Below are 25872 nucleotides of genomic sequence, written 5' to 3'. Positions count from 1 at the left end.
TTTAAGAAGCTCAGAATAGCCTGACCAGGCAGTGGCACAGTGGATAGAGCATCGGACTGGGATGTGGAGGACTCAGGTTCGAGACCCCGAGGTGGTCAGCTTGAGCCCAAGGTCGCTAGCTTGAGCAAGGGGTCACTCGGTCTGCTGTAGCCCCCTGGTCAAGGCACATATGAGAAATCAATTAAATGAACAACTAAGGAACCACAACGAAGAATTGATGTTTCTCATCTCTCTCCCTTCCTGTCTGTCCCTATCTGTCCCTCTCTCTGACTGTATCTGTCTCTGACACACACACACACACATACAAAGCTCAGAATAAACATACAAGAACTCTTTCTTTACACCATTTAAAATAGTTATGACATATGACAATCTTAATTGGGTAATGGTGCTACCCTGGCACATTTCAACACATTTGAGGTCTATTCCATAGTGCTCAGTTCCAAATATAGAACATTTCTACTAGGAGTTTTGACAAGACATCAAAAATGATTGAAAAGGATTCAATGTGAGTAAAAGCACCTGTATCCTCACCACAGACATACTAAACCTCTAGATAAGGTGTTACCTTTTCGAAGAGTTGGCAACAATTGCTCTTTAGACAACTAACATAAATTCACATCCCCTAGATTGGCTCATTCTTGGTAAGCATTCTTATTTGGTTATCATCATATCATCTTAAACCCCATCATGATTATCCTTTGATCATTATCGCCATCGTCATCAACACCGCCATGATTATAATTTAATATTTACATTTAACCAGACAGAGATTGTCAAAGCCCAAAAGAAATCTTCCGTGAGACCAAAAGTTCTACATTAAGGTTTGTCCAGTTAATTATTCAAAAATATTTGTTTAATTCCCTAAACAATGAAAAATTATGTCTCTTCCCTCAAAGGAATTTAAGTACTATCCAACAAAACTATCCAAGAGAACCGTGCAACGATGAAAATGTTCTACATCTGAACTATCCAATATGAAACCCATTACCCACATATAGCTTTTGAGTGCTTGAAATGTGGTTAGCAAAGCTGAAAAAATAAACTTTTATTTTTTGAATTCTAACTAATATGAATTTAATTTTAAATAACAAAACATGCTTACTAGATGTTCTATTGGACAATGCAGGTTTAGTGGACTACTGAAAGAAGGTAATTTTTAAAAGGGCCACAAAATTCTTTTCATTATATTGCTTTCAATTCTTTCAACATTTGTTATTTAGGATAGAAGTAATATGGATATTTTTTGTGTGTGTGACAGAGGCAGAGAGAGACAGAGAGAAGGATGGATAGGGACAGACAGACAGAAAAGGGGAGAGATGAGAAGCATCAATTCTTTATTGCGGCACCTTACTTGTTCATTGATTTTTTCATACGTGCCTTGACCAGAGGCCTACAGCAAACTGTGTGACCCCTTGCTCAAGCCAGTGACCGTGGGCTCAAGCCGGTGACCACAGGGCTTCAAACCTGGGTCCTCCATATCCCAGTCCAACGCTCTATCCACTGCACCACCGCCTGGCTATTTTATGAATTTTCTTCTCATGATAAAACAATTAGAACATTACTACCAGAAATAAAAAAAGTTTCTTTCCTCATTAATTCATTCTATTTGGTTTTATATATAAAATTATAGAAGGGACATTTATAATAGTATATACAGTCTTCATTAATAATCTGATGTCTGTTTTTGTGAGGGTAGCTTCATTAGAATTTGGTAATTTGGTAAAATTTGGCAGACATAGGCATCCAAAGGCAAGATGTGTCAAATATCAGTTATCCCAAGATGCTTTGGAGATAACCCACACCTGTTTCTTTTTATGTAAATTTAAGCTTTATGGCATCAATGTGGTTCTATGAAAATGAACAGGGATACTTCCCTTTGGTATCTATCTTATGTGGAAAAATGGTACACATATAAAAAAGCTTGTATTAGTTGTTATATCTCTGTAGGTCTTATTTGCTTAGAAATAATTAAATATATGTGTTAGTCATTATTTTATAAAAGACCACCTCAAATAACACTTATTTATTGTATACCTTTTTTTTTTTTTATCCCTCCCAATACTGTGATTTCTCCTTCTTCTGAAATGCTCAGTAACTTCCCACTCGCAGACATATTCTATAGCAGTTATACATTTACCTCATTTCCAGACTATATTAAAAGCAGCTGGAGAAGAGGCTGTGTCTTGCACAGCATTGTTTTACTTGAATGAAATAAAAGTGTACCCTTCTAGAATGTTTTATGGAATTGAATTATATATGATATTATCATACTATACAAACTTACATTTTTTTTTTTTATTTTGTTCCCTTTAGCCTAACATGAAGTATATGTATTCATGAAGAAAAAAACAGTCGGTTGTAAAAGTACCCTGGGAAATGTTCATGAATATATTATCAAAGCTCTCCTTTTCATCTTGGGTATATCTGCGTTCCATGAGGGTTTGTATGGCCGCTTTCGTAAAAAAAAAAAAAAAGAAATATCTTGTTAATCTATGACAAACCCCAGGATGTTCAGCAAGAATTTCAAACAGCATTCTCAAGTGGACTCATAAATACTACTTCCTATAAAAATAAACAGAAAGGCAGGCTAGAAGAACATATTTTTTGCTATAACTATTGATCTTATTTCTTTTTTATTTCCAGTTAATAGAAAACACGCTTGATGAATATTTCTAATAAAACAATATTTTAAATCTGTAGCCTGAAATAAAAATTTATTGATATGAGACAATTTTAGATTGTTTTCACAGCAAGAGAAACAGATTTTTATATGAACTATCTAATGCCACACAACAGTTCCCAGCCAGAATACACAAATATGATCCTAATTATATCAAACCTTTCCATGTTCAACAATTTAAAAAATCCTTTGACCTTTTACCTTCACTAAGTTATCTTAATCCATACATACTTTAAGTTATGTTTTAATCCTACAAATACACATATGCTACAAATCAATGCCTCAAAATCTAAAACAAAATGTCCAAACTGGTGACTCCATTAAACTCGGATGTTTACATTCACATTTAGAGATTTTCAATACCTATAATTCCTTCTTTCATTGCTCTCCTTTAGAAGAGATATGAAGCAGTGATACTTCCAATAAGAATTTTTAAAATTATAAAGAATAAAGCCTAAACAAACAAACAGATGGAAATAACAGCAATAAAACAGAGGCCCTGGCAAACCACAGACTAAAAAATGTGTTACAAGTGAGCCACAAATGCAAACTAAGTTCAGAGGTCCTGAATTAAACTGGGATCCAGAATGATTCCCGGAGGCCTTGAGAGCCATCAAAATTAATTTTGAAGGTTCGTTTTCAAGATTTGATTAACAAGTGGAAGAGAAAACAGTGATACAGATGTAGACGAGCAGAAATGTAAAATGCAAAGCATCAGCCGCAGCCCCAACTTTGTTTCAGGGGACTGCATCTTGCCAGATGGTGGGCTGTTATCCTTGTAATTTTACTGTGGCATGTCCTAGAAGGAGAAAATAAAAAAATGAAAGTATTGAAAATGTCAAACAGTGTGAAAGGCTTGTATGAAAAGGTACCGGGCTGTCTTTCAGCACACAGACTACAAAAGCTTTTCAAATTGTTGCCTCATAATAGCTATAGTGGTTTGATTCCTTAAATTCAAAAGACTTTTTCCAGTATTCTATCAAAATGGAAGTTGACTGGTTAATCCACAAACCAGACAGACACTGAGTCTTGAGGTCCAGCCAGGCTTCTCTTCCATCTGGAGATGGGCCTCGTTCGGTGTGCTAGCCGGTGCTGGGGAGGGACCCCTTGCCTTCTGCTCCTGAGCAGGTCATTAAGAGCTACAGTGTCTCTGAAGGTGCCGCAAGGCCTTCCTGACCCAAATGTGCTGCTCAGATTGTGGCCACATAAGGGACAGCCATTGCAAAGCAGCATCTAATGTTCCCAAGAAAGGTACTCTTAAATGTATTTTAAAATTTAATTATATTTTTCTAATTTCCCTGTTTCTTCAGAAAACAGAACATTTCAAATATTGATTGTCCTTGGAGGAAAATGAATGAAAATAAATGGGTTTTACTCCCTCAGAACACAGCAGTATAACTGCTTGTTGTTCTGTTCTTAACTCATTACATAATATTTCCCCTCTCTAGTCGTTTTTAAGGATCTACTGAATAAAATCATATAAACCTATAATGACAAGGATGATGTTTATTGACTGTGCTCTGCATGTTAGGCATGTGCCAAGTGCACTAACAAATGTACATATATAATGTTCACAGTGGGACTGTATGGTAGGAACTGTTATTATCTCCATCCTATAGACAAGACAACAGAGGGCTGAAGAGATTAAATATATTATATCTGGATTTCAGAGGGGGTTGTATAAACGGGTGCTCCAATAGGTGTGCTATCATAATCTTGCCTTAGTCTATCAGCTTAGTCCCTGATTACTTAGTAAACAACATAGTATGAGAGCAAGGGCATGAGAAAATGTAGAGTTTAATCTGACCAGCATATATAGTATGAGTAGTCTATATGCATCAGTAATTTTTCTGCATCAGCATTTTTAAAGAACAGGTCAAAAGACAGCATGACCCAATAACTTAATTCTTCTTAATGTATAATTTTAGTCCTGCATGATAAAAAAAAATCGGAATATTGAATTTAAAGAAAATAGTAATTACATAATGGGCAATATGGTGAATAAACCAAAGGAGAGAAATGTTTTTAAATAATTAAGTGAAGAGAATGAAATGTCAGATGGAGAAAGAGAGGAGTGGATACAGGAAAAGAGCTCATATTTGAAGTGAGAAGCCCTGGACAAGGGTCCTATGTAAGTGTTTACTACACAGGGGCCTGGCATAAGTAACTTCAACTCTATGGATTCCAGTTGACTTCATGTAAGGAGTAGATTATCACTAAAGCCTCTTGCAACTTTTAATTTGGTGATTGCACAATTTAATGTGAAGAGTACATTTTATGTCTAACATTCCATTTATCATTGATCATGGGATATGATGATTAGAACATACATGAAAACCTTAGACTTTACAAGTTCCAAAGCTTCTTTCAGAACCCTCCAGCTGGCCCCTTCTCCTAGCTTCTCCCCATGATGGCAGCAGACTCCCTGAAATTGCCCTCAATTATGTTTCCTTCACAAGCTTCTTGATCTGAACAGAACAACTATCCCTTTTGTGTATTCATTGTTTGCTTTGATATTCTGAGTTTGTCGTCTATGAATTTGATATAGGTGTATATGCATCAATGTTATTTTCCACTCTAAATTCTCTGTGCCACTCCAAGCATGTTCATAGACAATTAGTTATGGTCCATAGCAAGGTAAGTATAGAAATTGAGAGGGTTTGGAAACTTTGTTATAACAACGATTAGGGAAAGCACATTGTTGAGGAGGGTACCACTTACTTGGGGTGTTTTGAGCCTCAGTGATGAGCTATATGGGCAACAACTTTGTATGGTCAAGTACAGGTGACAATGCAAGAGGAAAAAGTGAGTGCATTGGTCGAGATAATTTGCAAAATACCTCTCCACAGCATGCAGTTCTGTCATGGAAGCCTGTACAGTCTTATGCTCACTACTGTGGTTGGCCATAGTTCGCTAAATTAACAGTGACTGACTTGATATTTTTAAATGAAAACAAAAGCTCAAAAGATTGAGATGCTGGGCTATCTGAAAAGGAACAGATTTTTTTCCTGTAATTATAAAAATCACACCGAAGACAAGTAAATAAATGTATAAAGAATATTACATGCTAGTTATTTTTAATTTTTTTTCTGGCTTTGCTATATCAAAGTTTGCCAAGTTCAATGTATAGAACCCAGTTAACTTTGGGAAGCTAAAAAACTGATGATACCTGTAAAAATTAGGGTGTCCATCTCTCAGACAGTAGTTCAAATCCATTTATGCCATCTTTCCAAGGCAACATTAATATTCAAGTTCTCCCTATCAATGTTCCCATCAAGACCATTCAGATGTTCTTAAAAGCATCAGACACATTTACACTTCTTAGCCGGAGTTATTACCAAAAATAAGAAAGTGCTGAAAAGTTCAAAATTCACCCGTTGGAGACTTTGCATTTGGAAAAGAAAACTTTCAATCACTCCTGAACAGTGCTCCCTGATTTCAGCCAGGTGTAAAATTCAGCCGGGAGAAAGAGTCAAAGCACATCACATTTCACTGAAATACGTTTTTCTCCTTCATCCTCACTGCAAAGATTTTGTCAGTGTTCACTGCTGAGTACAGAAGAGAGAGCAGCCTGATTCCTTTTCTCTCCTGATCTCATTCCTAGTACATCCAGGGTCACGGTTTGATATGGGGGAAATCTCTGCACTTAAGTTACTGACAAGTTATTTGGACAACCTGCTTTCTGTTTACTGCCAGTATGGTCAGGGGACATATTTTGAAATCTTTACAGGATGTTATGCTGGAAATGCCTCCTTCCCCAAAGTGGATATGCTGTGGCCAGTTTAGTTGGATGCATGAGAGGTGACTATGTTTGAACACGGATTTGTTTCCAGATAAAGTTTCTGGACACAGGTCACGTGCCTCATCAGAAAGTATGGTGGCTTTGCTATATCAAAGTTTGCCAAGTTCAATGTGACTATGTCAGGTAGAGAGAACTCAGGTAATCAATTCTTCTACTGGGTTGAAGATGGAGTTGTGAAGATAAACTCATTTTTAAATAGATTTTGATTGCTTGTTTTAATGCAAAAGTGGGTTCTAGAAAGGGAAGAGAGTCCAAATTTACTCTGAATAAAGATATTGAACTTGGGAGAATCAAAGTCATTAACTCTCGGAGTTGTGGGGAAGATTAAAGATAATCTATTCCAACCTCTCTCTGTGCTGGTAACTGCTACAGTGTCCCCAGCAGGTGTCCTCTAAGCTCACTCATATTGCCCACATATACCAACCACATCGGTGTATCCTTTTGGTTGCGTTCAAGTTTTTCCCATGTGTGCCAGCAAGATTTCCTGTGTGCTCTGCTCATTAATTCTACTTGTATCCACTGGGACTAATCATCAACAGAATCCCTCTGCAACTTACAACTTTACAGATACTTGGATCAGTCAGTCATGCTTTCCAGAGTCGATCCAATATATTCTTAATTTTCAAAATCCCCCAGTACAATATGTTCACCAGCAGTGAAATCATCACCTTGGAACTTACTGGAAATGAAAATCTCAGGTCTGACCGTAGTCCTACTCAATCAGAAACTCTGAGCTGGAAGCCAGTAAGCACTTTTTTTTTCTTTTTTTCTTTTTTCTTTCTTTCTTTTTTTTTTTTTTTTAACAAACTCTGGGTTATCATGATGCACACTGAGGTTTGAGGACTGAGCTAGGAAATCCTTAAAGGAAAGGAGAAGATAAGCTAGGAAACCTGTGAAGTGTGAAATCAGGAGAGAACAGAATATGTTCGTCAGAGAAGCTGGGGGCTGTCGTCCAGTGCCCAGAGCACTGCAGCTATAACCAAGAAGTGACAAGGATGGGTGAGGCCAAACCACACAGACAAGGGCTGGTGCTCAAATGGAAAATAAGTGGTTCTCTTCAGCCTTTATTACCATTCAGATTGCTGAAACAAGGGGAGGGTGAAGTGATACTCTCCCTGTCTTCATCTCCTTCTTTCTACTCCAAATCTGTAGTCATGATTGTTTGTGTTGGAATTAAATGAGATAAATGATATATATGATGCTGGCCCCTAGTAGATACTGAGTAAATTGTATTATCATAATCACTTTTCAGGTTACCAATTTTCCTTCTGTTCTCCATCCAAAACATTTGAGAGAACTATTACTTTTACTTCCTCATACCTGCTCTCTGTAACTATTTGAAATCTGGTGACAATCTACGGATGTTACCAACAATCTCTTAGTTTTCAAATGATCAGAGTTCCTTGAATTTTCTAATAGTTAATCCTGCTGAGCCCTTTCATCCCCGTGAAATATTCTTTTAGCTGTTTCAACACCATTTTGTCTTCTTTCCCTCTGCTTTCATAATTGCCCTTGTAATTATGTCTAAAGTCTCTTTTTCTCTCCATCTCCCATAAATATAAATGTTCACCATTTTTTAGTCTCTAACTCCCTCTTTTTTGGTGATGTGATCATGCTTACCACTTGGACCATTCATTGCTTTTAAAAAAATATTTCCAGCCTGACCAGGTGGTGGCGCAGTGGATAGAGCGTCGGACTGGGATGCGGAAGGACCCAGGTTCAAGACCCCGAGGTCGCCAGCTTGAGTGCGGGCTCATCTGGCTTGAGCAAAGAGCTCACCAGCTTGGACCCAAGGTCGCTGGCTCCAGCAGGGGGTTACTCGGTCTGCTGAAGGCCCACGGTCAAGGCACATGTGAGAAAGCAATCAATGAACAACTAAGAAGTCGCAATGTCCAACGAGAAACTGATGATTGATGCTTCTCATCTCTCTCCGTTCCTGTCTGTCTGTCCCTGTCTATCTCTGCCTCTGTAAAAAAAAAAAAAAAAAAAAAAATTAAAATAAAAAAAAATATTTCCAAAATCTATTTATCTTACCCTGATGCTTCATTCCATTTCAAATCCACATATCTACCTGCCTACTACACATCTATACAAGGTATTCCAGCAAATAAACACAAACTAACAAAAGTCAAGTCTAGCTCTTCATCTTCTCTCACCTCCAACTAAATACTTCTCTTCCAAATGAAGCTTTTATTGCTGGTAATACAATTTTCTCTTGGGATCCAGGCTTGAAATGCTATAGTCATTTTCTAGTTTTTTTTCCTCCGCATCCCAACACTTACCCATGTGCTCTGCCTCACTCAGACCTTTATCGCCTCCAACCCACACTAAAAAAGTGGCTCTCTTTGAGCATATTCTGAGGCCCCCCTCACCCAAATGTATTGCAAACATGGCTGCATGTCTGATTCCCTTGAATACAGAGGTGACGTTGCTCTCCTGCCCCCCAGTGATCTACCCACTTCCTTTGTTCATGTCTCTTTGTTTGGAATGAGCTCCCCACCAACTATGTCCTCACCCCAAACATCCCGCCTCTGTGGCCTCTCTCATTTATCACCAACCCCATGGAACCCCTCCTGCTCACTTCCAGCTAGACATAACTTTTATCCCAAGGCACTCTGGTGCCCTCCACTTTTTGAACTTGGCACCTGTTAGGCCTGCACATGGTTTACATGATTTATTCAGTGTTCTTGAAAACAATCATGTACTCTGTTCAATTTGGTAGCAGCCACAGCTTCAAGTATCTCACTTATGAGTATTAAAAGTCTAGTAATGCCTGTTGAATTGAATTTTTAAGTTCGGCATATGACTACCTAAGAGATTGAAGCAACAAATTCTTCAAATCAAATGACAGAAAAAATTTGGCTGGGGAACCAGAGAGTTTATTATTTTCCCATGCATTATCCATCTGCCTGCACTACAACTCTAATTCATGTCCTTTTAATGACTGATCACTTTAGAGAAAAATCATGCTGGGCGGAGGATAGTGATTGCTCCCACCTTCTGGGTAAACACAGGTTGAAACACGTCTGCTTACACCAAGGGTTGCGTATATGCTTTTTCTTTCCATACAGGGAGACTTACCCAGGTCCATTCGTGTACAAGCCAATCTGAACTGAGTTCTGAGATAACAGGAGACATTATTTTCTAAAATGTTTTGTATCTACATAAATAACAGTGCTCTTTTTGGGCATTCCATTGTGTGTATAACATAATGTTACCTTGTGTTAATTTAAAACTGGTTCGTTGTTGAATTTTAACATACAAAAAAGAATACATGACACAATAATCGTAACTTTATTTTCTGGAATATGTATCAAGGACTGGATTATAAATGCCCTGGGTATCATCACGTATCAAATCATATAAAATGAAGTTAACACATGAAAACGATGTAGCATCTTAAGGGATGCGGCAGACAATGAAGGCGGCCTTGCTAACACTTCTATTTCTGATTTCCCTCTCGACAAGGGAGCTGGTCCCTCCTCATCTTGCTCTGGCGCCCGCGACTCCAGGGGATTGCAGTCCTGCACGCTCCAGCCCAGAAGCCCTGACGGGCCTGCAGCAGTGCAGTGCAGACAAACTGTTGCGCATTTGGAGAAGCAAGCAGTGCAGGCAGGCTGAGTCCCCAGCTACAGACTTGGTCATTTTCAATGCAAAGTAGCATTTTTGAATAGAGCAGGTTTAATATTTCAAGTCCTACGTGTTCTTGAAAAAAAGAAAAGAGACAGAACATAGCTCTTTCCAGTATGGTGCAAATTCGTCTTTCCCTCTGCATCCCTGTGAGAGAAACCATGCCTCGTACCCCCCTGCAAGGCCCCGTGCTGCAGGAAATTGCAGTAGACTCACCCTTCTACCTACTTCTGTGCTCTGCCCGCCATGTCTGATACCTGCTTCTCTGGCAGAATCCAAACACTTAACTCCTGGGGAGTGACGGACTCCAGGGATAGCCTTAATCTGCATTTTTGCTTCTCATTATACTAATTTTACTGCCTAGTGTAGTGGCAAAGAGAATCTCTAATATCCTCCCGGTCTCTCCTGTGAGAGAAGGATCCTCAGCAGGAGAGACGTTTTGGAGACTGGGAATCTCTCATGTAGAACCCTACCACCATTTCATAAATGGTTTTAAACTTTTTAGAAATAAACATGCATGCACAAGGCTTTTGCCCTGTTCTATTTATCCATACACTCTGGCTGATGATAAATTACAGAAATTATCGAGACTGCTTTTTATTTCAGCCTTTGAGTTTAAGGTCATTAGAGTCAAAATAAAACATTCAGCAGGTTAAGAAATAAAGACATCCTAGTAGAATTATATGTACACCATGACCTAAACAGAGGGACAGAAAAAGACAGACAAAGAAAGAAAAGAAGAGGGGAGAAGGGAGGGAGGAAGGGAAAGAGAGAGGAAGAAAGAAAGAAGTGAGAATTCATTCCACGGTCTTCTTTTAAAATGGAGTGTGGTACCCTTATCCTTGCTCTGTGCAGAGAACCTATTCTGAAAGAAACAGGCCCTGAAACGGGACGATTTGATGGGTCATGTAACGGGAACTTGGGAGTAAGCTCAGCCACATCTTTTCTTGCCTGGTTGCTTGACTTCTGTATTCTAGAACCAAAGGGGCAGAAGTAGTGCCATTCGACTCAAGAGTGGTTTCCTCTGGTACCTACCTACAGTTCCCCTTAAAATACTGCTATTTCCCTTCATAAAATGTTCGCATAGAGCTCTAGCAGCAGACTGTGGGAGAAAGGTCTTTCATCCAGACAGACCTGAGATCAAATTTAGGCATATCTAACCATATCCACTTAGCAGTCAATAAGCCTCCCTAAGCCTTATTTTTATCTGTAAAATGGAAGCAATGAAATGTCAATTCCAGGGTTGCTGTAACAATCTCATATATTGCATTGAAAGCCTTCAGCCCAGTCAGGTCAGATTGTAACAATTTGGGATGGATTTCACATTCTTTCATATGAAATATCACAGGGTAGCTTTGAGCACACATCTGAGTAGAACCCTAAGGATTGGCTATTATAATAATCACACAAGTTTAAATTTTCTGTGCATTTATTTGTCATAGGTATTCAATATATTTTTTTAAAAAACCTGACAAGCCATCTAGTTAGATTCCAAAACTGGAATTATGTGTACAATAACCCTAATTAATTACTGTACTCATTGATATATAATTCCTGGGTTACTCCTTTATGAATGTCCCAGTCCAGAAAGCCTGGTTGCTTTGGTGGTCCCTGAATTTTTTATACACTTTTTGTCTTGCAATTCCCATTGTTAAACATTTAGGTATTCTCCAATCCCAAGTTCAAATTATCATTTTTCATAATATATATATAAAATGTTACCTTTCTTAGACATGACTTCAAAGCTGAAATAAATGTAGCTGAGAAATTCTAAAAAATAAAAACCTAATATATCTTATATCTCTCCTAAGTACAAGGCAATTTATTGGCGGTTATGAGCGAATACAGGCACATGAACCTCTTCCCTGCTTTATGAAACTAATATCCAATGACATGTTGTGAAATCTTTCAAGTGTGAATCTTGTATCAGTCAAAATAAGTAATATCCTGTTAACATGATAAAAGATATGATCAACTTAAAACTTCTAAAAAAATATTTTTAATTGTGATGAGTACTATTTCTTCTTGATCTTTTATATGACAGCAAGAGAACTTAAAAACTTTTAAAACACCTCAATATGATGTCTTTAAAGATAAAACTCCCCTCAAATATTCCAGTATCAGATCCTTTATTACCTGTAGCTGCATTCAACTATTTCTTGTTTATTGTTTGTATTCTTTGTCTTCCTCTTCAGCCCCACATTTAGTTTGGTAATTTCTTATGCTTGGTTTAAAACACTCTTTAAATATCATGTGTTTTCATTCATTTAGCAGATACTTATTGAATTTTTAATACCTAACAGAAAAAAGAAATAATCAACCAAAAAGTAATGAGTATCATCTTTTTGGAATTAAAATTTTACCATTCAAGACAATATATTTTATTTCATTTGTTTTTCTCAAAGTACTTTCTTCCTAAATTTTTGTAGTGGATATTTCTAATTTGTAGAGAATTGGGTAAACCTTAGTTACTCTAACACTGGAACATTACTGAATTACTTTTTATATTTAGATTAGAGCTAGAACTAGTCAGGTCCAAAAGCCATAGGCTTACAAAATATAATTTCAAAGACAGAGTAAAATCTCTAGTAGTATAACACTTAATAGAATATCTTTCTGATATATAATCTTAGGGCTTTAAAATGAAGATGTATAACTCTTAGTTCCATACCACTGACTCATTTAGTACAAAACCAAAATAACTTTATCAGTGTTCCCACTGAATGATAATGTCTATTAAATATAAAAGCTATATGGAATAATGTTAAAGTTACATTGTGTCTCTCTTCCCACCATACTTATGTCCACCTCCTTAAAATTCATTTTAGATTCTGTAATATCAATATATTTCTGATATAATACATACCTTGGTCTTTGGAGAAAGGACAATTAACAATTTTATCCATATATTAAAGTATGATGTTACATATTCAAAGCAGAGCAAAATCTGTCTTATAATGCAGGCTAGACCATTATGTGCATAATCATGTTGCAGATAATGCACACTTAATATGTCGATCTAGTTCCCTTAGTTATATGCTACAAGCATCCTATGTGAATTTGGGGGCTGGGGGCAGATTTGGTCTTAACTTTGAATAAACAAGCCCTGATTTTATGGAGTTAAATTATAGAAAACAGAATGGTACACATAAGGCTTTATATTTTTTAAACTAAAACCATGAACAAAAATAATATCTAACTTGAATTGTATCAAATTAAATTCTCTTCCATAAAATCAACTCATATTAAAAAGTTTCTTTGTTATTTTGGAATTATTAAATTAACAATTTATTGAAGTCTTAGTTTTTAATACAGATAAGACTGTAAGAACATGTATATGAAGTAAAGAGTTGATAACCACATCCAACAATGACTTGTTAGAAAATGGGGCAGGTCTGTCTGCCTGGAAATGACACAGTCTTGCTACTGTTTAATTTCTGTGGATATTAAGAGTTCTCCACTGGAATAATAGTCTAGTGTTAATCTTTTTCAGCCAACTCTTGGAAAATAACACTTAATTAATGCCCAAAAAAAGAGATGTGGATAAGATAGTGAGCAAGTAAGAACAAGATGGCACCAAAGATACATGATGCCTATTTTATAAGACTTTCTTTGCAAATTTAGGGAAGCTTGCAAAGCTAGGGATGATTTGCAAATTGAATTTTACCCTATGAACTCTGAATTCTGTAGAGACACAGTGGAACATAAGAGTTCAGTGCATAACTTCTTAAAATTTAAATTAAATAATTAGTATTTATTTAAATAATTAAATAAGTTATCACTGATTAAATCACTATAGTTAAATACATATCACATATGGCATATGTTAAAAATAACTTCTTAAATATATATCACATATGGTATATGTTAAAAAATAAAAAAATAACTTGTATGTCATATGTTATATATGATACATGGCTATAGTTTATATATATATCAAATAATGTACTTGATAATACATATTACATATAAATATATACTATGTAATATACCGTATTTATATTTATTATATAAAATGCATTTAATAATGCTTTTTGATTATTTCTTATAGATTGTCCAAAAGTTGAAGTACTTACTATCCACCATGAATTCATGTTTTAATTATATATTACCCATAAATGCAGGAATGATAAATACATTTGAATTTCAAAATTAATAGGCCAAATGAATTTTTTAAAATGGTCGCTTGAGGCTCTCATGCAAACAGAGTCGATGTGTGGAGAAGTAAGAAAAAACTTGGTCCAATATAGCTAAGAAGGTTGTTAAGCTACCAGAGTGAAACTGAAAAGAATGTCAGTTGTACAATTTCAGAAGAAAAATTCTACCTGAAGCAATTAAACATTAAGTGGAAATAGTTTAGTGATTGATTTATTGAATTATTTATCAAAGAATCACAAATATCAAACTGGCCTTCACAGAAGGGTCTTTAAAGTGGACTCACATCTGGCACATCTGGTTTGTGGTTCCCTCCACTGGCTTCCCTCAGCGAACTACTATTTTGACTGTGTTTCAGAAAGGCATAGATATTTGTTATCTGGATCAGAAATTCATATGTCCTTTTTAATATTTTATCTTCAATATATGGTATCTAGTCACAAATTTTATTTTTTTTCTAACTTTTCATTTTAATATGAAATACTGTATGAAGAGTCAAAATGCTCTTATATATTGTATTTATCACTATTCTTTATCTGCCCATTTGAATTATATATTGATAAAGATGTATTCAAAGCTAAATAATAAGCTGAATAATTGAAGCTGAAAAATAAGGGATTCCTTCTTCACAGGAAAACAGATGGTTACAAATTAATTTTCAAAGACACACTATCGCTTACAAAGAAAACACAGAAAAGTAAAGAAGAAAAGAAAGGTTTGTTTAACATGTATTTCTTTTCAGGAGAAGCCCAAGACTACATATTACCCTCAGTTTGCAAAGAGTTCTGCCTATATTTTCTTTTCTAAGAAATGTTATTATCTTAGTGGTTAACTTGTTGGCATTTTATGCTTTTATCCATCCTTCACTCTTATTTTTTCAAGTTTGGGATTCACATCTGCCCCATGATATAAACTACACATTTCTAAAATTTTAGCATAGCAGAGCATAAAATTGACATAAAGAAAACACACACACACACACACACACACACACACACACACACACACACACGAGTGCTCCTGATTCCAAAGGAAATAGAATGTTTTGAGGTAGACTTGAGAACAGTGTGCCTTTCACTGAAAGGAAGTGCAGAAGCACAACTTGCCATGCAAAACTGTGATAAAATATTATACATAAAGAAAAAAACTAAAATAATATTGTAAAAATTTCATCTGAATAGATTAAAATGGTTGCATGCATTCTTTCTCTTTCTCCTTTTGAGTTTCTATAGGTTGTTTCAAAAACTCACCAGGAAAATATTCTGGGTCTTGTGTCATTTTTCATGAGAGTTGCACAAGCTGAGGGTTTTCAGAACTTTGGCTGGGAAGGCATTTACCCTCTGGGCCACCAACTACACAATACATTTATTTGACTGAGCTGGCAAACTACAGCCCCATATGCAAATGTGTCTGTTTTGTATTGCAATGTTCTAAAAAAAATTTGTTTTTAAATGCTTGCTAAAAAAAATTACACAAGGAAGAATATGTGGTAGAAATTGCACATTGACTACAAAGCCTGAAGCTTCAAACATTTACTATCTTGCCCTTTACAGAAAAGTCTGCCAAGCTCTGACCTAAGCCATTATGTGATCTATCTTAAATCCTTTTTTTCCTGCCTCATCCTTAAAAATACCATTTGTGATGCAATACATTTATTACTGAGAAAAGATAAATGATAAAATGTAATGTATAATGATGCTCTTTAGATGTTATGTATTAATATGATTTTATTTAACAGATGAGTTTAAAATTAATCAAACTGCTGGAACTGTGCAACTCCCTTTGGCCATGGCTAGTGGATGGACTTTACGGTATATGACTAACAGAACTGAGTCAACCTACCACAAACATTTATTGACTGTATGTTCTGTGCAATTTAGTCAAAATATATTACATTTTCTAGATCCATAAAACTCTTGGTCAATATACAGAAAGCCATTTTTATTAATTATCAATAATGCAATCATTGCAGCACCTATTTTCTAAGTCTGCTACTACAATTGCTACAGGAAGATCAAACATCCTGAATTGGCTGTGACTGACATTAGGTGCAGAGTTGTGTGCTTTTTAATTTTTTTTTTATTTTTAAGTGAGAGAAGGAGAGACAGAGAGACAGACTCCCACATGTGCCCCAACCAGGATTCGCCCAGCCAGCCTCTTACCAAGCAATGCTCTGCCTGTCTGGGGCCATTGCTTAGCAACCAAGCTATTTTTAGCACTTGAGGCGAAGACTCCTCAGAGCCATCCTCAGTGCCCAGGCCCTGTGCACTCCAACAAATCGAGCCATGGCTGTGGGAGGGAGAGAGAAAGAAGGGGAAGAGGTGGAAAAGCAGATGCCTCTTCTCCTGACCAGGAATCAAATCCTGGAAATTCACACACCAGGCTGATGCTCTACCATTGAACCAACTGGCCAGGGCCAGTTTTGTTTTGTTTTAACTTTAGCCATGACATAATTTCAACATGGTACTTTATTTGATTTAATGTTTCCCAGTGCTTCTGTGTTCATTGAGCTAATTAATTGTCTGGAGTTGAAAAATGAGTCTCTTAACTCCTAGTATTCCAATCTAATACTATTCTTAAGAAAAACATTCAGTGTTTTCATGAATTAATCTATGATATCTCAAAAACAAATTTTGAATGTCATATAGTAATCATTTTCAATAAAAATGTTTCTTTAATAGTTTATTTATTTAGTATTTTCTTTACCATCTTGGAATGACTTGCCACCAATTATGTATATTTACCTTTCATTGTAAGTCAGTAATTGAGTAATACAGTCTAAAGTGGATGCTAATGATACTGCAGGAATCAAGCAACATTCTTCTGTAGACTAACATGAACTGAAATGCTTACTTTCAGAGTCTGTGAACAGTTAGCGGCAGCCTGGCATATAAACACTGTGAATTACCACTGGGTTTTCATCTTTAGACCCGTGATGAAAGACTTAGCATCACGCATCACCTGTATTCTAAGGGTAGCATCTGCATCTGAGGGTATATCTGCATGCCAAAAATGTTTGGAGAGCTGTTCTTACAGTATAGATTATAGCAATGAGTATTATTACAGAATCATCTAATACTATTTTTACTGAGGTCTTTCTTAGGAATTTATTATGTTTAGCTTTGCAGAAAACAAATTGTGGAAAGAACCTTTGCACAAATGTGGAGAAGGCATTCTATATCTTTGCAAAAGATTATTTGAATTACATTCTTGTGTACTGTAAAAAAAATCCCTAAATTAATACAATAATAGCATAATAAATTCTTAACAATGGCCATTATATTGTATGTGAATTCTCAATAAAATGTTATGCCTTGGGGATAATAGTTGAGAAGATTCTTCTTAAAAATCCACATATTAATTTATGCTATAGTAAATTTAAACATTCCTTAAAACCTTTGGCTCCTGCTTCTTTTGTCCCAGGTAATTTTCCATAGAGCTATTTGGTACTGTAGAAATCTGTGTGATAAGGGAAAACAAGCAAAGGCACATGGGAATTTACTGGTACCTAAACTGCCATATTCCTCACAGGTTAATTTCTCACATATTATTCCCCTTATTTCTAGTGATTCTCAACTCTTTCTTAGTTCCCCTGGGAAGCAATTTCATTTGACCTCCTTCATAAATCTTTTCTGTATTGTTTTCATTTATTTGTAAACTGGACTAAACAGACACTGACATAGACATAGACATAGACATAGACATAGACACAGACATAGACATAGACATAGACATAGACACTGACATAGACATAGACATAGACACTGACATAGACATAGACATAGACATAGACATAGACACTGACATAGACATAGACATAGACATAGACGTAGACATAAACATAGACATAGACATAGACATAGACACTGACATAGACATAGACATAGACATAGACGTAGACATAAACATAGACATAGACATAGACATAGACATAGATATAGACATAGACACTGACATAGACATAGACATAGACATAGACACTGACATAGACATAGACATAGACATAGACATAGACATAGATATAGACATAAACATAGACATAGACATAGACATAGACACTGACATAGACATAGACATAGACATAGACATAGACATAAACATAGACATAGATATAGACGGGGTGGAGCAAAGGTAGATTTACAGCTGTGGGTACATGAAACAGAGTTTATGCTTGTATTATTATATATTAATTATTATATTATTTTCAATACAAACAGTTATAAATCTATTTTTGCTCCATGCTGTATAACAGTATACACGTGGCATATATATCTATATATATCTATCTATCTATATATTATTATTACATGCATCATATGTATAACTACACATAGATAGTTTGTGTTGATTTATTTCCATTTGACTTTATGTCTGTATCGTGTGCAGTACACAGTGAGTTTTTCATTTGCTGTCAGTGCTTTGAGCACTGTAGGCACTACAAAAGTTCTATAAACTACCTGAAAGTCAAACTGTCTACCGGCACAGACAGCTTTACAGGAGGTCATGTTGAACAGGATTTAGAGTTGGCCACCTTGCCTTCTTCTCTCCTATGTGAGAACAAGTGTGGTGCTCCAGCAGCTCTGTAATAGGTCTGTTCCTTCCTCATTCCCTCTGCAGATTGCCACATGATCCTCACCTATGAATCTAGGACAGATCTTCAGTCAAAGTACAAGTAACTCCTTTTAAGTATTAAACAAGACTAGAGAAGGAGTAATATTTGCCCCCTAGCCTAGTATTTTTTCATTCTAACTTGCTTTTCTCAATAGTGAGAGTCGGAGCTTTCCTTTGTCTTCTGTCAACTTTTGTTGTCATGATAGACAGATATGCACAGTAATACTATATAGATCTATTACAGAAAACACATAAGCACGTGGAATAACATGCAACAGGTCCTAACCACTGACTCTTCATCTTTCCTCCTTCCTCCATAAAGGAGTATGTAGAAAAATTTATATATAGTCCACCCACATTTTGTAGAAACATGGCTTTCAAAAGTTATTTTCAAAGTACAGAAAAAGGCAAGGAGTGAAAACACCATTGCCTGAAAATACATTTTATTAATTTAATGGATTAATATAGAAATTTATGAAGTAAGACAGTATCCTTGATAATAGGGCAACACTTGGATCAACAATTCCTTTACTCAAATCCTCTAGAAATAATGAGCATTTTCATGGGATAATAAATTATTCTATTAAGATTTTTTTTAAGTCTGGAATATTAATCTATTAGTCATTCATGCCTTATGCCACTTTCAAAAATTTAAACAATACCTAGTCCCTATCAGTTTAAGTACCCCAGGGTGTGTAGCTGAAGTTGCAATAACAGGATACAAATGACTTTGCCATCATCTACCTCCCAGAATACACCTGTGTTTCACTGCAGATACTCCTGTATCACCACATTCAAAACAATATATTTATACTATAACAAATTTGAAGACTCGGTTTATTCAGAATAACTTAAATCTTATTTTGTTTTCTTGTTGAATTGCCAGAGGCAGGGACAGAATCTTGGTCACAAGAAGAATTTCAACATCTTATGCTGGTACATTTCAATTTATCTGGATGTGTCTTTAAAAATGAAAATTACACAAATAGACACTGATGCATCTAAGACCTACTACCGCTTTAAAAAAAGCAAAAGTATATGTTAGCATCAGCCTAAAATAGGTATGTATGTGTTTTAGCTTCAAACCAAGAAAAGCAGTTTTACTAATTCTAATCCATAATGAAAATAGATCGATGGCAAGAAATAGAACTAGCATGACATTAAAAGTCACAGGGTCATTAGTAAGGCTTAATTTTTATACATATTTACCTATAAATGTCATGTGACATCAAAGCTTGTTCCTAGAATACATATAGTTCATATCTACCTTCTAGAAGAGGAAGACAAAAGAACAGAATATAAATAAAAAAGAGTTTGGTTTTTCCACATGTCCCTTAATTTTTTAGTACTTAAAGTAATACGAGTTGATAATAACTCCTACAATAAAATAGCTAAAGAATATCTATAGTGTTGCACTATGAGAAAAAACTCATGAGTCTTTTCTGTGCTTTAAAAACCATCACTATGAAATTTGAAGGAAGGAGCCAAGAGCCAGATAGATCCAGGATAGTGAGAATATATAAATTCTCTATTGTGAAACCAGGGATCTTATAAAATCTTTACAATTTTTGAAAGCTGTGTTACATAGCATAATCTGTGGTCCAGTAGAAATAAGCTTTGGAACCAGAGAGATGTAGTTTTAGATCTTCTGACAAAAGACTGGTGACTTGCATAAGATACTGAGCCATGGTTTTCTCAACCTACAGTACGAATGACAATGCTACAATTCACAGTACTCTCACTGTATGCTAGTGATTTGTATAAATAATAGTACATTAGATCCTTCAAAATAAGTCCCCCCCACTTTGTAACCCCACCCCATCCCATTACACTCCAAGAACCACTAGAGACCAAAGTCTAGACATTGCTCCGATTCCCCTCTATAGGGAAGGTGAAAGAGTATCTGACTGGTGAACTAAACCCCATCTGGGTATCTATGAGATGCAAGGCTATCAGTCCTGGTAGCAAAAATATAGGTGTAGACAGGAGAGCCTGCCTAACTATCTTGAAATCAGACCCAGTTGAATAAACTCTTGATGAAAAAATAGTAATGTAGTCCAAACAGTCTCAGTAGACATACTGAAGAGAGAGGATTATAATAAAACATTGGGTTTTATTAAATTTTAGTTCCACATATGACAGCTAGAACTATGCAATAAAGGTGTACCAAAGCGAATACGCCTTTGTGACAGGGTAAGTAATGAACATTTCTAGATAACAAGTGATCAGGAATGTGACATGGTTGGATGAATAAAATAATTTGCAGAGAATGGCCAAATGTTTTCAGCCAACATGACTGTTGGCAGCTTGCCTTTTCTCCTGACTTAAATGCTGAGCAGCCCACTTTACCCAGGAATATACCTTGAAATCAGAAAGTTCACCTTTTCAAATTCCCCATCTGAACACGTATATGTTTGATTTTTCTTTACTCTTAGATTAAGTTGTGAGAGGGGTAAATGGCAAAGGAGGAAAGAAAAAAAATGGATTACCTGCACTGTCTCAATCCCTTTAGAACAGGGGTCGGGAACCTCTTTGGCTGAGAGAGCCATGAACGCCACATATTTTAAAATGTAATTCCGTGAGAGCCATACAATGACCCATGTACATTAGGCAGTATCCAATAAAAATTTGGTGTTGTCCCGGAGGACAGTTGTGATTGGCTCCAGCCACCCACAACCATGAACATGAGCGGTAGAAAATGAATGGATTGTAATACACGAGAATGTTTTATATTTTTAACGTTATTATTTTTTTTATTAAAGATTTGTCTGCGAGGCCCTGGCCAGCTGGCTCGGTGGTAGAGCGTCGGCCTGGCGTGCAGGAGTCCCGAGTTTAATTCCCGGCCAGGGCACGCAGGAGAAGAGCCCATCTGCTTCTCCACCCCTCCCCCTCTCCTTCCTCTCTGTCTCTCTCTTCCCCTCTTGCAGCCAAAGCTCCATTGGAGCAAAGTTGGCCCAGGCACTGAGGATGGCTCCATGGCCTCTGCTTCAGGTGCTAGAATGGCACTGGTTGTGACAGAGCAATGCCCCAGATGGGCAGAGCAACGCCCCCTGGTGGGCATGCCGGGTGGATCCCAGTGAGGCGCATGCAGGAGTCTGTCTGACTGCCTCCCTGTTTCCAACTTCAGAAAAAATACAAATATATATATATATATATATATATATATATATATATATATATATATATAGAGAGAGAGAGAGAGAGAGAGAGAGAGAGAGAGAAAGAGAGAGAGAGAGAGATTTGTCTGTGAGCAAGATGCAGCTATCAAAAGAGCCACATTCCCGAACCCTGCTTTAGAAGATGGGATCCTGAAATAATTTTTTTAACAAAAATATCAAAACACATTAGTAAAAAGTGTAGATATTGCACACACAAAAAAGCTTCTAGATTTGAATTCACACAATTAACAGATTATTGTCAAAAGGAGACAGGCTTCTCTTCTAGCCTTCCCTTAACCACAAACTGTCTGTAGAATGAGGTTAATGTAGAAACACAACAAGCTCTGGAATCTGAAAATTGCATCATGGCAACGAATCAATACGACATTTAACATAGTCATGCCTAAGAATGATAGCTGTGTATTCTTGAAATTCTAGCTCATTTTAGTGATTTTTCTGTACTCTAACCTCATTTTACCTTGTATGAAAGTTATTTTTATGTTAATCTTATATTCCCTACTAGACTATAAAGTCTCTGAGGGCAAGGGCAATCAGGTGCATTGACAATGACCTGTGCTGTCTGCATGTGACTTATAGCCCACTAGAATGTAAATAAATAAACATGAAATTTTACGGCTTCTCTGACAATCGCACCAACATACACACACACATGCTCACACACTCTAATGAGCTGTATCTAACCAGTTGCACTCTGTAAGAAATTTGGACACCTTCATTAGAGTGTAGCAGCAGCTGTGGCAGCAGCCTTTATTAGGTTATGTAATGTTTTCTTGTTGGAGTTCACTTGTTGGCTTGTTCACGCAGGTTGATTACACTCCTCTACTGCTGTTGTCAGTAGGCTACCCTGAAAATAAAATGCTGCAATTCACAAGCGGGAATAAATCTGCACAAATAAACAGCAAACCTACTTTACTCTTTTGTGCTTAGTTATAAATCTCTTTAAAATGTACCCACTGTTACTTCTCTAAAAAACTCCCAGGTATAGAGTATAACCCCAAGTTCAATTTGGATGTTAGATCATCATTCAAATGTTAAGAGTTTTAAATGGTTTCTTTTTTTTTTTAAGCTCAATCCTGCTGCCTATAAATTCCAGTCATTTAATTTACTGCTTTTAGTTAAAAAGTTATAAAATAAACCAGAGTGAATCAAAGATCGATAGCTAATTTCAAGTGTGAATAGGCACTGATAGATGAGAAAAATAAAGGCGAAGAAATAAATTACAGAGTAGAGGCCAGTAACACCCTTCTCCAAAATTCAAAACAAAACAAAAGCCACTCCTCCAATATTAATAGTCTTCCTAGATTAACCGGGCAGGCGATTCCCAGGAAGTGAAGAAATACTAATGTCCTGCCAACCATTGCAGCAGCTCGGCATTTCTAATTACACATATTTCCATAAATTACAACATGTTTTATCTGTTCAACCAGTTTGAAAGATAGCTGAGAATCACATCAACTTTTACATGATCTTCTTTTGTTCTAAACATTACAACACTGTTATTAAATCTTTATAAACAACATTGTTAATAGCTGCATAAGCCTATATCACACAGAAGCACCAGTAACCTCTTCATTAGCCAATATGTAATTTCCAGTTTTCGTGATTAGTATTAGTGATTTTGTGAAACCAAGTCTCAGCAGTTTGTTTTTGTTGCTTCTATTGAATAGGTAACAATAAATGAAATTCCTAGGTCAGAAGTGATGAATATTTATAAGCTTACTGAGCCAAATTATTTTTGAAATAGGTTTTATCAACATTCCAGTGCAATGCAGAATTCCCATTCACTGAATCCTAAATAACTTCAGATAATTTTATTTTAAAATTAACTAATTTTTTTAAAACTATTGATGGGGAAAAGTGGAAGATCACTATTTTCTAGACTTCTACAACTTTGATAATGATAGGTAAACCTTTTCCATCTTCACTGCCATTTGTATTTACTGTATTATAATCATTATTCTTTCCTAACCCTAAAAATAGTTGCTGGTTTCTGGGGAAAGGAGTCAAAATAAAATGTTAAACTTGATTTACTTTCACTGCATAATCCTGCATAAAAAACTTCCAGAGGAGTGGAAGGAACTAAAGTAGAAACAAATTTCTTAATTATTTGTAGCCTTTTCTCATTTTGTATGAAGATATGTTAGTAATAAAAGTATTGCAAAAGATCCACTGTACTGTAGGCTACACTGCTGTCTGGGAGTCTGTACGCCTGATAGAAACATTTTCCTTTCTTTAATGTAGAGGTCAGGATATACTCTCTAAACAATACAAAGTATATGCATGTATGATTTGGATGAAGTAATGCTAAATTATGTGAAGTCATTTGGAAAATATAAAATTTCTTCACAGTTATAAATACAAACATACGGCCCTGGCCGATTGGCTGAGCGGTAGAGCGTCGGCCTGGTGTGCGGGGGACCAGGGTTCGATTCCCGGCCAGGGCACATAGGAGAAGCACCCATTTGCTTCTCCACCCCTCCCCTTCCTTCCTCTCTGTCTCTCTCTTCCCCTCCCGCAGCCAAGGCTCCATTGGAGCAAAGATGGCCCGGGCACTGGGGATGGCTCCTTGGCCTCTGCCCCAGGCACTAGAGTGGCTCTGGTTGTGGCAGAGCGATGCCCTGGAGGGGCAGAGCATCGCCCCCTGGTGGGCAGAGCATCGCCCCTGGGGGGTGTGCCGGGTGGATCCCGGTCGGGCGCATGCGGGAGTCTGTCTGACTGTCTCTCCCTGTTTCCAGCTTCAGAAAAATACAAAAAAAAAAAAAAAAAGATAAATACAAACATACAAGAAGAAGTAAAAATGGTTCTAGTTCAGTTAGTTTGGTACTGATGTACAACATTGAAACATTTAAAAATACAGGACTCATCTGACCAGGTGGTGGCGCAGCAGATAGTGTCAGCCTAAGACATTGAGGACCCAGGTTCGAAACCCCAAGGTTGCTGGCTTGAGCACACACTTACCAGCTTGAGTGAGTGCAGCATCACCAGCTTGAGCATGGGATCGGTGGCTTGAGTGTGGGATCTTAGACATTATCCCATGGTCCCTGGCTTGAAGCTCAAGGTCGGTGGCTTGAGCCCAAGATTGCTGGCTTAAGCAAGGGGTCACTAGCTTATCTGGAGCCCCCTGGTCAAGTCACATATGAGAAAGCAATCAATAAACGACTAAGGTGCCACAACTATGAGTTGATGCTTCTCTTCTCTCTCCCTTCCTGTCTGTCTGTCCCTGTCTTCTCTCTCCCACTCTCCTTCTCTCTATCTAAAACACACACACACACACACACACACACACACACACACACACACACACACACAGGTCTCTGCACTCAGTGTTATTTCACTATGGAAAGGTAATGAAATAAAAATAGAAGACATGACGTCCAATTTATCATCTAATTCAAGTATTGGTTTCTAGGAGTAACTTGGTAATATTTTTCTTCTATTGTCATTAAAATAGTAGCATATAAATTTTTATTTATGTCCAGCTACACACAACAATGATACTGCTAACTCTTTCTAGCATGTTCCTCAATTGATACATATAAATTCTCTCTGGATAGAAGGTCATCATTGTTTGTTCTGATTGGTTTTTGCCCATCCAGTGATTTTCAACCTTTGTTTCTCATGCACTCATAAACTAATTACTAAAGAAGAAGTCAGAAGGCCCTGACTTCTTCTCCCTTAGTAACTAATTTATTTGTGCCATGAGATGAAAATGGTTGTATTTAGTCAGGGGCACTGACCTTAGTAATTAGTGTGTGTTTGTGCCATGGAAAAAAAAGGTTGAAAATCATACAAAGTCTTTAGACCTTGCTCAA

At 36.6% G+C, this 25872-nt stretch overlaps 1 protein-coding gene across 2 annotated transcripts in view; it reads right to left on the bottom strand.

Annotated features, from left to right (window-relative positions):
* NALF1 (NALCN channel auxiliary factor 1) overlaps positions 1-25872 on the bottom strand; it is a 660281-nt gene that overhangs the window by 507974 nt on the left and 126435 nt on the right. The gene's annotated exons all lie outside the window — the stretch shown is intronic.

Source organism: Saccopteryx leptura, chromosome 4 (genome assembly GCF_036850995.1).
Source record: "Saccopteryx leptura isolate mSacLep1 chromosome 4, mSacLep1_pri_phased_curated, whole genome shotgun sequence".
Taxonomy (NCBI): Eukaryota; Metazoa; Chordata; class Mammalia; order Chiroptera; family Emballonuridae; genus Saccopteryx; species Saccopteryx leptura.
This window is presented reverse-complemented; position numbering and strand designations above follow the sequence as displayed.